Source organism: Callithrix jacchus, chromosome 1, assembly GCF_049354715.1.
Source record: "Callithrix jacchus isolate 240 chromosome 1, calJac240_pri, whole genome shotgun sequence".
NCBI lineage: Eukaryota > Metazoa > Chordata > Mammalia > Primates > Cebidae > Callithrix > Callithrix jacchus.
Window position 1 is genome coordinate 192108900 of NC_133502.1, and position 16261 is coordinate 192125160.

The following is a 16261-nucleotide window of genomic DNA, read 5'->3' on the forward strand; positions in this document are numbered from 1 at the left end:
ATAACTTGAGGCAGGGAGTTTGAGACCAGCCTGATTGACATTGCAAAACCCAGACTCCATTTTTAAAAATACAAAAAAATTAGCTTGGCAGGGTGGCACATTCCTGCAATTCCAGCTATTCAGGAGGCTGAGGCATGAGAATCACTTGACCTGGGAGGCAGAGGTTGCAGTGACCCAGGATTGCGCCACTGCACTCCAGCCTGGTGACAGAGCGAGACCTGGTTTCAAAAAAAAGAAAAAAAAAAGAGGCCAGGTGTGGTGGCTCACGCATGTAATCCCAGCACTTTGGAGGCCAAGGTGGGCAGATCATGAGGTCAGGAGTTTGAGACCAGCCTGGCCAACATCGTGAAACCCCGTCTCTACTACAAATACAAAAATTAACCAGTCATGGTGGTGGGCACCTGTAATCCCAGCTACTCAGGAGGTTGAGGCAGGAGAACTACTTGAACCTGGGAGGCAGAGGTTTCAGTGAGCCAAGACTGTGCCATTGCATTCAAGATTGGGCAGCAGAGAGACTCCATCTCAAAAAAAAAAAAAAGAGAGAGATGGGATCTTACTGTGTTGCCAAGGCTGGTCTAGAACTCCTGAGCTCAGGAATCCTCACACCTCAGCCTCCTGAAGTGCTTCGATTATAGCTGTCAGATACCACACAGAGCTGAGGCTTTTTTTTTTGGGACAGAGTTTTGCTCTTGTTGCCCAGGCTGGAGTGCAATGGTGCAATCTCAGCTCATCGAAGCCTCCTTCTCTTGGGTTGAAGCCATTCTCCTGCCTCAGCATCCTGAGTAGCTGCGATTACAGGTGCATGCCACCATATCTGACTAATTTTGTGTGTGTTTGTGTTTTTTTTTTTTTTTTTTTTTTTTTTAGCGCAGTTTTGCTGTTGTTACCCAGGCTGAGTGAAATGGCAGGATCTCGGCTCACCGCAACCTCCGCCTCCTGGGTTCAAGCAATTCTTCTGCCTCAGCCTCCCGAGTAGCTGGGACTACAGGCGTGCACCACCATGTCCAGCTAATTTTTGTATTTTTAGTAGAGACGGGGTTTCACCTTGTTGACCAGGATGGTCTCAATCTCTTGACCTCGTGATCCACCTGCCTCAGCCTCCCAAAGTGCTGGGATTATAGCTGTAAGCCACCGCGCCCGGCCTTAATTTTGTGTTTTTAGTAGTGACGGGATTTCTCCATGTTGGTCACGCTGGTCTTGAACTCCCAACCTCAGGTGATCTGCCTGTCTCAGCCTCCCAAAGTGCTGGGATTACAGGTGTGAGCCACCATGCCCGGCCGAGGATTTTTGTTTGTGGCTCTCAGAGTAGTGAGGAGGGAGAAGGCACCGAAAGAGGGAAGAGTCTGAGAGCTTCTGCAGGTGCAGGTGCATTTTGTTCCCCTCTAAAGTCTGCCTTAAAGCAGAGACAGAGGAAAGCATAGGAGGCCATGTAAACCACACAGCCTCTGGAGCCAGAAGTGCTACCTTGGGCAAGTCACTTCATTCTGAGCTTCAGTTTCTCATCTGAAAATGGGCACGATGAAACCAATCTTCCAGTATTACTGTGAGAATTAAATAAACACAGATTGTGTGCAGCGGCTCACACCTATAATCCCAGCACTTTAGGAGGCCGAGGCAGGAGGATCACTTGAGTCCAGGAGTTCGAGACCAGCCTGGACAACATGGTGAAACTCTGTCTCTACTAAAAAAAAAAAATACAAAAATTAGTTAGGCATGGTGGCGTGCACCTGTAGTCCCAGCTACTTGGGAGGCTAAGGTAGGAGAATTGCTTGAACCTGGGAGGTGGAGGTTGCAGTGAGCTGAGATCGCACCACTGCACTCCAGCCTGGTGCCTGGCAACAGAGCCAGACTGTCTCAAAAAAAAAAAAATAAATAAATAAATAATATATATATATATATATATATATATATATATACACACACACACACACACACAAATGTGTGTGTATGTGCATGTGTGTAAAATGAAGAGGATCAAGAAGGAAATCAGAGAACTCTTGAGAGTCCTCCAGGAATCAGTGGGGCAGGTAGTGGTAAATGAACACTCTGGATCATGAGCTGTGGATTCAAATGTAGCCTCTTCAGTACTGAGGCAGTGTCATGAAAATGTATAGCTGGTCTGTCTGGTTAATCTCCTCTTCCCTAGTAGGTCTTTTAAGCAGCCTCAAATCCTTTCTAGAAAGATCCCTGGCAAAAATTCTCTCCTTGACTAACCTCTATTTAGGCTCCCCTGAACTTTTCAACTAGGTCTTGACTTTTTGACTTCTGTGTTAATCTTTACATTATCCAGTTTTGTTTTGATTTTAGGGATAGGGCCTTCCTCTGTAACCCAGGCTGGAGTGCAGATAGCAAGATCATAGCTCACTGCAGCCTCAAACTCCTGGCCTCAAGTGATCCTGCCTCAGCCTCCAGAGTAGCTGTGACTACAAGAGCATGCCACCACACCAGCGAAGTCTTTAATTTTTTTGTAGAGAAGGGGTCTCACTATGTTGCCCAAGCTGGTCTTGAACTCCTGACCTCAGGTGATCCACCCGCCTCGGCCTCCCGAAGTGCTGAGATGACAGGCGTGAACCATTGCACCCAGCCCTGATTGTCAATATCTAATCGGGTTCCTCATTCTCCACCATTCCCAGGTGATGTCTGATCACCTTGGTCTGCCTTCACAAGATTCTTGTTAGGTGTGTTTAAGCCCGAATCCTCTCTTATCTCTGATGTAATTTCCTATCCACTTACCCTCAATCAGTGGATCCTTGCTCCTTTTCTATAAATTACCAATTGCCCATGCTGAATTCTGAATTGAGCCCAAATACTCTCCCGCCCTGCCAAACCCACTGCAGTGGTCCCTACACCCACCATGATGCTCCTCCCCCCAATAAAGTGGCCTTATAGTCTTTAACAAATGTCATTTAATATATATGTTTTTAACATCCTATGCATAAAACTCCAGCCAAGTGAGATCCTGATTCCTCTGTGTCTCCAGTTCCCATCAGTGACGAGAGCACAACGCAACCAGGGTTTTGGGGAGCCTTCCATGAAAGCACCTGGAAGCCTGGGGGCTTTTGACACAGATGGGGAAGGGCGGAGGCAGTGGGTCTGAGCAGCATCAGCCTAGAAATGCAGAACTGCCAAAAGAACCCCCCCGCCGCTAAAAGTCAGGACACTTAAAAATAAAATAAAGGTGAATTCCAGGCATGAGCTTTCCACAGGGAAGTGGGGCTTCCCCAACTAGCCCACCTCCCCTTCTCCCCAGGTGCGCAGCCCGCGCCGCCCATCCCGGGCGCGCCGATGCGACCGGAGCCGCGCTCTCTAGGACCCGAGGAGGAAGCGCTGCAGGGAGACGGTGCCTCCAGCGGGTGCTGCCGCGAGCGGCCGGCCGAGGGGCTGGAAATGAAAGTAAAGCGCTCCGGAGCCACATGGACGGAGCTGCCGGGGCGGCGGCGCCGGGAGCAGGATGCGGCCGCCCGTAATTAAATAGCATTTACTCTTATTATTACTAATAATAATAATAACGTAATCATACCTCTAGTCATAGCATACCATTTATCGGGCTCGGCGCAGACCCGCGGGAAGCGCAGCCCGGCGGAGGTGAGTGCTTGGCGCGGCCCGAGCCCGCGGGGCAGAGGCCGGGGCCACCGCGTCCGGGGCCGCCCGCGCGCGACGGTTCGGGGACGCCCGGGCCGGGCTGAGCCGGGCCGGACCGGGGAGGAGGCGCCCAGAGCCCTGTCCAGGCCGGGGCTGCGCGCCGGGCCACCTGGAAAGTGGGATTTTGCAAAAAATAAATTGTCTCTAAACCCCCATTTCCTTCTTTTTTGGGGATCCCGGTCCCCGTGCCCTGCCCCAAAGTTTCTAAGTTACCGTGTGGCCGGGGGCACCTGCCCTGGGGAGACTTGGCCGCCCCTGCAGCCCCCCAGGAGCTGTGTTGGAATTTTCTTGGGGCCTTTCCGGCATGCGGAGCTTCTGGGGTCCCCGGATGCTCTGCCGACTCCCGCCCAGGGGGTCTCGGAGACTGGCAGGGGAGTCGCTGGCAGGCCCCCCCTTTTGTGTTCGCCTTGGTTCCGCAGCACCCGGAGTTGGAGGGGCCCCGGCGAGGGCCGGGGAGCGCGGCCGCCAGACGGGCCACCCCGGTCGGATGCGGCGGCCACGCGAGCCCGGGGATCCGGGGCCTGCAGCCGGGCCCGCGGGAAGGGGGCGGCAGAAAAGGGGGGCGCGGTCTGGGCCTGCTGGGCAGGGGGGCGTTTCCGGTCGCAGGATCAGTTTCTGGGCTCCGAGGCCTGTGGGAGGTCCGTGGCGGTCCAGGGAGTGAGTGCTAGGGGGCTTCGGATGTCGGCTCTGGCGCCTGAGGCGGGGGGTGCCTGATGGGGCTGGGGGCCTGGGAGCCGCGGACCCGGGCCTCATATCCCCATCCTGCCCGCAGCGAGCCTGGGGGCCTCACTCCAGGCTTACTCCCTCCCCCTTTCCTCTCCTTTCTCCTTAAAACTGTGTCTGATTTGGGGGTTTATAAGGCGCCTGGTTGGGGGGGTCTTTCACAGACAAAGCCGTTTTCCCAGGAAAAGAAATGATCATGTAAAAACAGCTCCCTCTGATAGAACCTGATGTCTGTGTTGCCAACAGTGCATCGATGGGGAAGACTAGGGGGCTAGGGCCCTGCGTGGGGGGTCTGGGGGCTCAAAAAAGGGGGCTGGGCCTGAGTGAGGAGGGAGCTGGTGATCAGCGGTTTTGTTTCTCGAGTTGCTAGCTTTGGCGTCAGACTCTGAACCCCAAATTCTTGCCATATTCCTCAGCATCTGCAGTTCAGCCTGATGAAAATAGCAGAATGCAGATCCTTGAATTGTCACACAAATGAGATAATTATAGTACATGTAGCAACCGCGTTGGACACAAAATGCTGGCGGAATCTTTAGTTCTACTACCAATACTCCCCCCTACACACACATACACCCATCCCCCTCCGTGGGGGTCTCCTTTCCCCACGTTCAACTCCCATAGAAGTTGGACTGCCACGACACCTGGTCGACACTCGGATGGAGCACATTTGAGAAGTGGAGAGTCTTAAGGTGGGAAGAAGAAACGTGTGTCCAGGAGGGATAAGATCTGAGGATGGGAGAGACTTTGTTGTCCCTGAGCTGGGATAAAGTTTCTGTTCTGTGGATGCTGGGAGTTCTTAGCTGCTGGCTTTTGTATAGGTTACACAGGAATGTGGATTTTGGTAGATTATTGTGAGGCTAAGAATAGTGGGATTCTTGGTGGGATGTGCTGATCTCTCGAGTCTTAGGTGTAGGAAAACTGAGATGTCAGTTGAGACATGGGTGGAGAATCTGAAAATGATAACCCCTCAATCTGAAAATCATAATCTTTAAATATCACTTTTTAGTTTACAACAAAAGGGCGGCCCGGCGTGGTGACTCATGCCTGGAATCCCAGCACTTTGGGAGGCCGCCGTGGGCGGATCACCTAAGGTCAGGAGTTTGAGACTAGCCTGGCCAATACCGTGAAACCCCGTCTCTACTAAAAATCCAAAAATTAGCTGGATGTGGTGGGGAGTGCCTATAATCCCAGCTACTTGGGAGGCTGAGGCAAGAGAATCGCTTGAACCTGTGACATGGAAGTTACAGTGAGCCAAGATGGTACCATTGCACTCCAGCCTGGCAGACAAGTGCAAGACTGAGTCTTAAAAAAAAAAAAAATCAAAAAAAAACAAAAAGGCTTTCACATGTGTTGGCTCATCTGTCCTCCATAGTAATTGTGTCAGGTAGACATTTTCCAGATGAGAAACCTTAGGCTGAATTGTGAGTCTTGCTGGAAAGTCAGATGGCAGAGGCAGGATTCCCACACAGTTTTCTGGCTCTAAATCGTCACCCTTTCCCAGGGTCCTGGGCTACCTTAGCAAGTGACTTTTCTTTTTCATTTTGAGACAAGGTCTCACTCTGTCACCCAGGCTAGAGTACCTTAGTACAATCGTAGTTCAATCTACCGGGCCCAAGCAATCTTCCTGCCCTGGCCTCCCAAAGGGACTGGGTTACAGGCATGAGCCACCAAGCCTGGCTCAAGTTTCTTTTCTTTCTTCTCTTTCTTCTGCTTCCCACTTTCTCTCTTTTATTCGAGGGAGTCTCACTGGAGTGCAGTGGCTGGAGTGCAGTGGCTCCATCTCGGCTCACCGCAACCTCCCCCTCCTGGCTTCAAGCGATTCTCCTGCCTCAGCCTCCTGAGTAGCTGGATTACAGGCATGTTCACCACACCTGGTTAATTCTTGTATTTTTAATGGAGACAGGGTTTCACCATGTTGGTCAGGCTAGTCTCGAACTGCATCCTCATGATCCGCCTACCTTGGCCTCCCAAAGTGCTGGGATTAGAGGCGTGAGCCACCGCACTCAGCTCTTTCTTTCTTTGAGAGTTTCTCTCTCTGTCACCCAGGCTGGAGTGCAGTGGCATGATCTTGGCTCACTGCAACCTCCCAGGTTCAAGCAATTCTCATGTCTCAGCCTCCTGAATAGCTGGGTCCACAAGCACCCACCACCACACCCGGCTAATTTTTGTATTTTTAGTAGAGACAGGGTCTCGCCATGTTGCTCAAGCTGGTCTTGAACTCCTGGTCTCAACATATCTGCGCATCTTGGTCTCTCAAAGTGCTGGGGTTACAGGCTTGAGCCACCTCATGCCTGTCTGCAAGTTACTTTTCAAGTGCCTCTTGTGTGATGCTGTGGGGAAGGTTTGCGATTGAGTTTGTCATTTATTATCTGGCTGGAAAGAGAAAGTTCACTCTAGTGAACCAGTGAGAACACAAGAATTCTGGGGTCAATGCAGTGGGAGTGGAGAGAAGAGAGCTCAAAGTTATCCGGAAAAGTTAGAGAAGGCTTCTTCCAGGAAGTAGAATTTGAACTTGAAAAAATGGGGAGGCTTGCTAGAGTGGAGAAGAAGGGAATTTCTGGGTTAGCCACAAGTGCTTCTGTGCTGGGAGGTTGACTTATGTTATCTCTAATTGTCACAGTAGCTCCATGAGGGGTGGGCATTGTAATCTCCATTTTGCAGATGAAGAAACTGAGGGCCAGGCGCCGTGGCTCATGCCTGTAATCCTAGCACTTTGGGTGGCCAAGGTGGGTGGATCACTTGAGGTCAGGAGTTCGAGACCAGCCTGGCCAACATGGCAAAACCCTGTCTCTACTAACAATATAAAAATTAGCTGGGCGTAGTGGCACATGCCTGTAATCTCAGATACAGGGATTTGGGAGGCTGAGGCAGGAGAATTGCTTGAATCCAGGAGGCGAAGGTTGGAGTGAGCCAAGTTTGTGCCATTGTTCTCCCGCCTGGGCAACAGAGAGAGACTCTGGCTCAAAAAACAAAAAAGAAAGAAAGAAAGAAAAAAAAAAGAAAGTGAGGAACACAGGATTTGTGTGCCCAGCCCAAGGTCAACCTGAAGGATTTGAATCCAGGCCTCTTGACTCTTAAGTGTGCTCTGCCCTCTGCAGCCACCTTCCTCTCAGATACATAAGCAAGAACAGGGACCAGTTTGTAATGCCAGCACTTTGGGAGGCCAAGGTGAGCTGATCACTTGAGGTCAGGAGTTTGAGACCAGCCTGGCCAACGTGTTGAAACCCCATCTCCACGAAATACACAAAAATTAGCCCGGCCTGGTGGCGTGTGCCTGTGATCCCAGCTACTAGGGAGGCTGAGGCAGGAGAATCATTTGAGCCTGCAGGGTGGAGGTTGCAGTGAGCCAAGATTGTGCCACTGCACTTTAGCCTGGACGACAGAGTGAAACTCCATCTCAAAAAAAAAAAAAAAAAGAAAAAAAACCCCAGAGATCAGATGGTCTGAATTAGCAACTGCAACCAGGGTAGGGGCTCAGGCTGAATGATCAGCAAGCTCCCCAAGCCCAAGGAGTTCTCCTGAACTGGCTACATCCCAGGGCCCTGCAGGACTGGCCCAGTGAAAGCACTGTCATTAGGTCTCTAACTGGAGAAGGCAGGATGGCAGTAGGAGGAGGACTGGTCCCTGAGTGTGTTCAGACTGGATCTGAGCAGGTTCGGTTCCTCAGTGCCTGCTGAGTGCAAACTCAGCACCCTGGAGGAGCTTGGAGCTTGGGATGAGATAGATATGGACCATTAATCTGAGCTTCCCAAGGACAGGAACTGGGTCTGATTCCCCCTCTGTGCCTCCAGCCCCAGAGGTGGTGCCAGGATGACACACTCAGCCATTGTGTTGTCAAATTGAATTATGCCCTAGTGTAGAGGAGAAAGGTTTATTTTGCCCAAGAGTGGAAGGTCTTCCTAGAAGTGCCATTTGAACATCTGACGGATAGGTTGAAAAGCCAGAGAAAAGGTGTTCTAAGCAGAGGCATTGACATGTACAAAGCCGGGGACAGTGCAGCCACAGTCTAGTGGGCAGAGATGACTTTGGGTTCAAGTCAGGCTCTGCCATCGTGATCCCTTCAATTCTCTGGGCCTCAGTTTCCCCTTCAGAAAAGGAGCCCTAAGAGATTTGATGATATTTAGTGATAACCTATGTCTGGGGGTCAGGATAAGAAACTCAGATAAAAGGAGCTAGAGGTATTTTAAAATTTTTATTAATTTAGCAGTCACCAGTCCAGCAATTCTTTAGGCCCTGTTGCAAGTGCTTTTTCCCAAGTTAGCTTCTTTCATTTTATTTTTTGAGATGGAGTTGCACTCTTATCACCCAGACTGGAGTGCAGTGGTGCGACCTCTACTCACTGCATCCTCCGCCTCCCTGGTTCAAGTGATTCTCCTTCCTCTGCCTCATGAATAGCTGGGATTACAGGTGTGCGCCCAGCGAATTTTTGTATTTTTAGTAGAGACAGGGTTTCACCATGTTGGCCAGGCTGGTCTTGAACTCCAGACCCACCCACCTCAGCCTCCCACAGCGCTGGGATTGCAGGCATGAGCCACTGCGCCCAGCCTTTATTTAATTCTTAGAACAGCCCTAGAGGGAGGCACTATAAATATCCCCATTTTACAGGTGAAGAAACTGGCAGAGAGGTTCAGTGAAGCGCAGAAGGGGCAAAGCTGCAGAGCCAACCCAGGATGTCTGGCTCTGGGGTTGGCTTGGTGTGGGCCTGGGAAGGGGCCTCTGAGGAGACCTGAGGTTGTGCGGGTGGAAGGGGTGGGTGGGTGGAGGTGCTACAGCCGGAAGCTGGAGGCTCAGCCTGGGCTGATGAAGTGAGCACTGTGTCAGCTCCCAGGAGCCTCCACAGAAGCCAGCTCCTTTCATCACATTTCATGGCCCCTGGAAAACAAGCTTTTCCTTTCTGTCAGCACCAGCTACAGACTCCTTCCCACTGAATTCATTCCCCCCAGGGAAACTGTTTCTTTGCAGGAGTGTTGGTTGTATTGGTGCCATCTCCCCACCAGGCTATGGAGGCCCAGAGGGAGGAACATTCCTGCATTCAGAACCCTGTCCCTTGAGAAACATCTAGTAACTTCAGTTCTGCAGCATCAGAGTGTCTCAGCATCAGAGGATGAGACAAGAGCTTGGTGGTGATGGTGGTGATACCATAGTAGCCCCCATATTAGTTAACAGCACTGTATACCAGCATTGTGCTTGGCATTTCCTGCACCCTCTCATGAATCCACTTAACAGCTCTTTGAGGCAGAAGCAGTCATTAGCAGCCCCATCTTGTAGTTGAGGAGCCTGAGGCTCAGAGAGACTAAGTAGCACTGCTGAGATCACGCAGTTGACATAGAGAAGGGAGTCATATGAAGCCATTTGACATCTCAGGTCTTAGCTGCCATGCAGGAGACAGCCTTCAAGTTACTTCCAGTTTCCTCAAAGCTGTTTTCTTTTTCTTTTTTTTTTTTTAATAGACAGTTTCTATAAGTTTTTTGTTGTCCAGGCTGGAGTGCAGTGGTGCAATCTCAGCTCACTGGTGCAATCTTGGCTCACTGCAACCCGCGCCTCCCAGGTTCAAGCGATTTTCCAGCTTCACCCTCCTGAGTAGCTGGGACTATAGGTGCATGCCACCATGCCCAGCTAATTTTTGTATTTTTAGTAGAGACAGGGTTTTTCCTTATTGGTCAGGTTAGTCTCAAACTCCCAACCTCCGGTGATCTGCCTGCCTCGTCCTCCCAAAGTGCTGGGATTACAGGCGTGAGCCACCGCACCTGGCAGAAGCTCTTTTCTTATCAGTCTGGAAATTCTAACTACCACCACCACCATTTGTGTCCTGTTGTGTCTAAAGGCTCTCATTAATTATCATGACCATCTTTCGAGGTAAAGTAAGAGGTGTCCCTATTTTTCTGAAGAAAAAGACTGAGGCATCACCCACCTGCTGGCCCCTCCTACCCAGTCCACGCTGCAACTCGGGAAAGAAACAGGGTAATGGATTCTCTGAGACTAAGAACCATGTCTTCCGGTTGGTTTGTGTTTCTGAAGTGCCAGGGCTGGCTGATGATCATTCCTTGAGCACTTCCTGTGAGCACTGTGGGGAAGGTGGGGGCTCTGGCCCTCCTGGGGTTTTCAGAGGTCGCCCTAGTTCAGCTATGATGCTCTTGTTCCCTGAGCTTCCCTCTGTCATGCCTTCTCCCTCCACAGGCCGAGGAACACAGGGCAGGGAGCCCAAAGTCTGGAGTTTTATTCCCAACTCCTGCACATGCTGGCTGCGTGATGGGGGCACGATCTTTTTGTCATTCTTAGCTTCTATCTCCTTTTCTGTGAAATGGCCTACTGATCCAATCGAATCTGCGTCAGGGGTTATAGTTGTCGTGATAATTTAATAGCCTTCAGAATATTCCTGAATCTTCTTCACTGTCTGCCTTGATCCAGGCTTGGACCACTGCAGTAGCCTCCTAACCAATCTTCCAGCATCCTCTCTTGTCATCCATCCTCCCTGCAGTAACCAAAGGGATCTTCTTGCAAGATAAATAAGCTCCTGTCAGCCAGACGTGGTGGCTCACGCCTGTAATATCAGCACTTTGGGAGACTGGAGCGGGTGGATCACGAGGTCAGGAGTTCCAGACCATCCTGGCCAACGTGGTGAAACCCTGTCTCCACTAAAAATAGAAAAATTAGCTGGGCATGGTAGTAGGTGCCTGCTGTAATCCAGCTACTCAGGGGGTGGTACAGCAGGAGAATCACTTGAAACCGGAAGGTGGAGGTTGCAGTGAGCTGAGATTGTGCCACTGAACTTCAGCCTGAGCAACAAGAGTAAAACTCCGTCTCAAAAAAATAAATATAAATAAATAAATAAGCTCCTGTCACTCCAGTGCTGAAAACTCTCCCACAGTTTCCTGACTCACGCAAAACACAGCCCTGGTTCCTGGCATGGCCTGTGAGTGGCTCTGGGACCAGCCTCCCCTGCGCCTTGCACTTTACCTCCCATGTGGCTTGCCCTTGCTCAGGTGCTGCAGCCATGCTGGCCTTCTGAGTTTTCCTGGAACATTAACACCTTGTTCCCTCCTCAGGGCCATTGCCTGTACCCTGCTCCCTCCTAGGTAGGTGCCCTCTTACCCTACCTCCCATCTTCCATGGCTGGCTCTTTGTCTCTCTTAAATGCCAGCTTCCTCTTAAGGGCCTGCCCTAAACTCCCAGTCTGCTTTCTTTCTTTTTTTCTTTTTTTGAGTGCAGTAGTGCATTCTTGGCTCACTACAACTTTGACCTCCTGCGTTCAAGCGATTCTCCTGCCTTAGCCTCCTGAGTAGCTAGGTTTATAGGTGCCCACCACCACGCCCAGACTAATTTTTGTATTTTTTAGTAGAGATGGGGTTTCATCATGTTGGCCAGGCTGCTCTTGAACTCCTGGCCTCAAGTGATCTGCCCACCTTAGCCTCCCAAAGTGCTGGGATTACAGGGGTGAGCCACTGCGCCTGGCCCTATTGTACTTTCCATCACTCCATGCCATGTTTCCTGCTTCAGCTTCCTTGTGACTCTGATCTCTATTTTTACTTGTCGTGTGCATTTCATGCTGATTTATTTGTCTTCCCACCCAAGGATGACAAGCTCCCCCAGGCCAGGGACTTTATTAACCGTGTTCCCTTAGCACCTGGTAGGGCCCCTTGCTGAATAAATGAATAACAGGTTGGCCACAGAATAGCCCTTGCCAAGTATTAAAAAATAAACTCTGGGTGACCAGAGTCACCCAGAGGCCCATAGCCCAGGACTGGGCAGAGAAACTGCAAAGAAATCAGCATTGACTGAATGAAAATTTATAGGATAATTATGTCCATTGTGAGCTGGGCGCCGTGGCTCACGCCTGTGATCCCAGCAGTTTGGGAGGCCAAGATGGGCGATCACCTGAGGTTGAGAGTTCGAGACCAACCCTACCAACATGGAGAAACCCCGTCTCTACTGAAAATACAAAAATTGGGTGGTGGCTCATGCCTGTAATCCCAGCTATTTGGGAGGCTGAGGCAGGAGAATCGCTTGAACCCAGGAGGCGGAGATTGCCATGAGCCGAGATGGCACCATTGCACTCTAGCCTGGGCAACAAGAGTGAGACTGTGTCTCAAAAAAAAAAAAAATTATGCCTGTAATTTTTTTTTTTCCAGCAAGCAGAGCAGCGCTGCAAACTCTTGATGCCATGGGTGCACCACAAGGATTTCCAGCTCCCTGGGAGCAGGAGCAGTGACTAATCAGCTTCTCAAGGGGAGCAAAGTACACCACAGTGTTAAGCAGTCCCTCTGAGCTATGGGCCTCTGGGTGACTCTGGTTTATTTTTTAATACTTGCCTATAATTTCCAAAGCTTTTACAATGATCTTCTGTTACTTTTTTTTTTTTTTTTGAGACAGAGTTTTGCTCTTGTTGCCCAGACTGGAGTGCAGTGGTGTGCTCTTGTCTCATGATAGCCTCTGCCTTCAGTTTTGAAGTGATTCTCCTGCCTCAGCCTCCCTAGTAGCTGGAATTACAGGCATGAGCCGCCATGTCTGGCCAATGACCTTCTGCTACTTTCTGTTTTAAAAAGGGAGTTAGTAGTTTTTAAGCATCTTACTTTATTTTTTATTTTATTTTATTTTATTTTTGAGACGGAGTTTCACTCGTTACCCAGGCTGGAGTGCAATGGCGCGATCTCGGCTCACCGCAACCTCCGCCTCCTGGGTTCAGGCAATTCTCCTGCCTCAGCCTCCTGAGTAGCTGGGATTATAGGCACGCGCCACCACGCCCAGCTAATTTTTTGTATTTTTAGTAGAGATGGAGTTTCACCATGTTGACCAGGATGGTCTCGGTCTCTTGAGCTTGTGATCCACCTGCCTCGGCCTCCCAAAGGGCTGGGATTACAGGCGTGAGCCACCGCACCCAGCAGCATCTTACTTTAAGCACCACATCTGGTGGGTCTTGATGAAGAAGTTGGAGCAGGGCCGGCACACCTGTAATCCCAGCACTTTGGGAGGCCAAGGTGCATGGATCACTTGAGGTTAGGAGTTCGAGACCAGCCTAGCCAACATGGTGAAACCCCATCTCTACTAAAAATACAAAAAAAAAAAAAAAATAGCTGAGTATGGTGATGCACGCCTGTAGTCCTAGTTATTCAGAGGTTGAGGCAGGAAAATTGCTTGAACCTGGGAGGTAGAGGTTGCAGTGAGCCAAGATCAAGCCACTGCACTCTAGCCTGGGTGACAGAGGAAGACTCTGTCTCAAAAAAAAAAAAAAAAAAAGCTGGAGCCCAGGCTCCTGGAGACAGGGATGTGGGTTTCAACTATTCCTGCTCAGTTTGGCCCCAGGTTGTGAGGAAAGCAAGACAAGATTATTTTGTAAGCAGAATGCTGCTGCAGGGAAGAGGAGCATGCTTTGCTACTGACTCTTAGTTTAGTTTATGGGGTAGGGACCAGGGAGTTGGGGAGGTCTGGGGAAGTTTCCCACACTTTGGTTTCTGTTCAAGGTGGCCAGATGACTAGAACACAAGCTGCAGGCTGCCATTCCACATTCATTCCTGGAGCCAGGGGCACTGCCAGTAGCTCCCGCTTTCTTCCTCAGCAGCAGTGTGGCCTTGGGAGAGTCACAGATCCCCTCTGTGAAAAGTGGGGTAATTAACACCCACCTTTGAGGTGATTGTGTGGATAAATAATAGGATTCCTTAAAATAGGGCTTCTAAATCTTTTCAGACCTTTTTTTCTTTTTGAGACCTGTCATGTTTTCTTTTATTTTTATTTTTTATTTTATTTTATGTTTTTTTGTGATGGAGTCTCACTTTGTTGCCCAGGCTGGAGTGCAGTGGCACAATCTTGGCTCACTGCAACCTCTGCCTCCTGGGTTCAAGCAATTCTCCTGCCTCAGCCTCCCGAGTAGCTTGGAATATAAGCGTATGCTACCACACCTGGCTAATTTTCATATTTTTAGTAGAGACGGGGTTTTACTGTATTGGTCAGGCTGGTCTTGAACTCCTGACCTCGTGATCCGCCCGCCTTGGCCTCCCAAAATGCTGGGATTACAGGCATGAGCCATACCCGGCCAACCTGTCATGTTTTTAAATGTATAAAGTGCCAGCCTAGGTGACATGGCAAAACCCTGTCTCTACAAAACTTACAAAAAGTCAGCCAGGCATGGTGTTGCCTGGTGTGTAGCCTGTGTTCCCAGCTATTCAGGAAGCTGAAGGTGAGAGGATCTGTAGACGCCAGGAGGCAGAGATTGTAGTGAGCTGAGATCATGCTACTGCAGTCCCGCCTAGATGGCAGAGCAGGACCCTGTCTCAAAAACAAAAGTGTAGGCCGGGCGCGATGGCTCACGCCTGTAATCCCAGCACTTTGGAAGGATGAAACACAGGAAGATCACGAGGTCAGGAGTTTGAGACCAGCCTGGCCAACCAAGTGAAACCCCGTCTCTACTAAAAAGATACAAAAAATTATCTGGGTGTGGTGGTGGGTGTCTGTGTAATCCCAGCTACTTGGGAGGCTGAGGCCAGAGAATCACTTGAACTTGGCGGGGCGGAGGTTGCAGTGAGCAGAGATCGTGCCACTGCACTCCAGTCTGGGCGACAGTGCAAGACTCTGACTCAGACAAATAAACAAACAAACAAAAACTATTAAGTGAAACACACAGCATTACAAAGGAAAACAGTTATCTTGGGTTATAGTATCAATTAAAAAACCAGATCTAGCAGTCTAATGTAACTACTCTAATTTCAGAGGTGATAAGGGTGAACATTTCATTACATCTGCAGTAACTGAAATGTGATAGGAAAAGATTCTGGCGGTGACTGGGTCACAGGTGGCTTAAAGATATTCCTGCCATGCGTTGCCAACATTCATCATTGGAAGGAGTGCTAAAGAGCACTGAGGTGTTAGTGAAAGCCAGGTTGTAAACGTTTTCCTTGAGTTCTCTCCATTTAGAATCCCTGCCATAGAAGGTACTTGACATAATGCAGGTAACCCCCAGAAGTGAGGTATGACTCCTCCCTGACCACCTTGGAGCAAAGGGTCCTCAGGGTGGGCACACATGCCATGTGAGGACCGTGGGGAAGGGCTATCTGCAGGCCTGGAATGCAGACTAATAGAGTTAAGGATGGCAAAATTAGACCTTTCCTGGTCTCTCCAAGGAAGCCATCAAGAGCCCAGTGAGTCAGGAGAAGTGCCGGGTGTCTTTAGAGATGACATAACCTCACATAGTGTTCGTGTGCTGTGTGCCATGTCTGCAGTCTGGACTGACTGCCACTCTTTCATTAAACCTGGGAGAGTGAGTGCAAGGGGGTGGGGTGTGCCTGGAGGCAGCCTGGTGGTGGGGGGAGTAGGGATGAGGTGGAATGGGGGAGGGGTGGGGGTGGGGAGAGGAGGACTGTCAGGTAGACAGGTGACAGAGTGTGGGCTCTAGAGGCCAACTGCCAGGTCAAATCCCAGCTCCATCATCATTTACCAGCTGTGTTAACTGTGGCAGGTTGTTTCACCTCATTGTGCCTTAGTTTCCTCATCATAAGATGGGGAAGTAATGGTACTTTCTTATGGGATGTTGTGAGGATTATTATATTTAAAGCTTTCAGAGTAGTTTCTGGTAAGAGAAAGAACTTAACAAATGATGGCTGAGGCTGGGTGTAGTGGCTCACGCCTGTCATCCTAATTCGTAAGAAGGCCTAGTTGGGAAGATTGCTGGAACAGAGGAGTTCAAGGCCAGCCAAGCAACAAAGTGAGACACTATCTCTACTAAAAATTAAAAATTAACCAGGTGCAGTGGCTTGTACTCCAGTTATTCCAGGAGCTGAGGCAGGAGAATCACTTGAGCCAGGATGTTGAAGCTGCAGTGAGCTATGATGGTGCCATTGCACTCCAGCCTGGGTGACAGAGTGAGAACCTGTCTCTTTAAAAAAAAAAAAGAAAGAAAGAAAGAAAG

At 50.0% G+C, this 16261-nt stretch overlaps 1 protein-coding gene across 4 annotated transcripts in view; it reads left to right on the forward strand.

Moving 5' to 3' along the window:
* The first annotated feature begins 3383 nt into the window (after positions 1 to 3383).
* The window catches only part of ZC3H7B (zinc finger CCCH-type containing 7B), a 57161-nt gene continuing 44283 nt past the window's right edge, over positions 3384 to 16261 (forward strand). For all 4 annotated transcript variants that reach the window (XM_054239293.2, XM_035266736.3, XM_054239294.2 and 1 more), the window contains exon 1: positions 3384 to 3585. The gene's annotated coding sequence lies outside the window, so the exon portion shown is untranslated. The remainder of the gene's footprint in view (positions 3586 to 16261) is intronic.